Source organism: Lasioglossum baleicum, unplaced genomic scaffold, assembly GCF_051020765.1.
Source record: "Lasioglossum baleicum unplaced genomic scaffold, iyLasBale1 scaffold0091, whole genome shotgun sequence".
NCBI classification, from domain to species: Eukaryota; Metazoa; Arthropoda; class Insecta; order Hymenoptera; family Halictidae; genus Lasioglossum; species Lasioglossum baleicum.
The window spans coordinates 403,750-404,749 of NW_027469151.1; the positions used below are offsets into that span (position 1 = coordinate 403,750).

At 47.5% G+C, this 1,000-nt stretch overlaps 1 non-coding gene across 1 annotated transcript; it reads left to right on the top strand.

The window, feature by feature from the left end:
* The first annotated feature begins 387 nt into the window (after positions 1-387).
* Positions 388-542, top strand: LOC143219899 (5.8S ribosomal RNA). Its single transcript, XR_013011500.1, has one exon. It is a non-coding gene; the product is annotated as a 5.8S ribosomal RNA (ribosomal RNA).
* The last annotated feature ends 458 nt before the right edge of the window (positions 543-1,000 follow it).

Here is a 1,000-nt window from a genome sequence, read left to right on the forward strand (position 1 = left end):
CGAATGACCGCTGCCAGAGCCGGCTGTGAAGTCCTCCGTTCTCACATCAAATGAAATGGAAGTGAAGAGGAGAGGAATATTATTACATCTCTGGATCCAGTATCGGGTTGTCTACGATCCCCGTCGTTTTCAGAGAATATATTCATCTCCGCGTTTTCCACGTTAACGGTTTTTCAATGTACTGTTCGCCCGGCCGTCAGATACGTGTTGCGTATCTGACGGTTTTTTTTCCGTTTCCACGGACGACGATAGTGTCGTCCTTAAAACGACGCCTGAACGAATCTCCTTCGCGCGCTGGTTGGAGCGTTCAGGTACAATGCGTTCTTACGAACCGCAGAACAAGAGACATATACATATATTGATTTGTAAATCAAAAATATATACGATTACCCTGAACGGTGGATCACTTGGCTCGTGGGTCGATGAAGAACGCAGCTAATTGCGCGTCAACGTGTGAACTGCAGGACACATGAACATCGACATTTCGAACGCACATTGCGGTCCACGGATACAATTCCTGGACCACGCCTGGCTGAGGGTCGTTTACGTAACCATAAACTGCTTGCGTTGCTCTTGTAAGTCCCCGCCGTCGCTTACCTCTCCAAATATATTTTTGGAGGGCGCCAAAGAGCGTTTCGGAGTCGGGTTGCAAAGATGCTACGTACGAGCGAATGATGGGCGTTTCGTCGGCGTTTGTCGCGGTTCTGTGAAAATTGCCAATTTTTGCATTGCGTCTTATAAACACATACAAATATATATATATATCTAGTTTCCACGAGAGGCGAAGTAGGGATTGGTATTTCTTACGTTCGGACTTGCGTGAGTGTTTTTACGGTGTCGTGAGTCGTATTGAAAATACGACCGCCCGTAAGGCACCGCTTCGACGAGGATCTCCAAATCTCTCACCTTCTCTGCGAAACGATTCGCCTTGCGGAAAGAAGCGTTTCCACTCATGAACATTTAACGCGCTCCCGACGTCGCCTGAAATGATGCGTATATA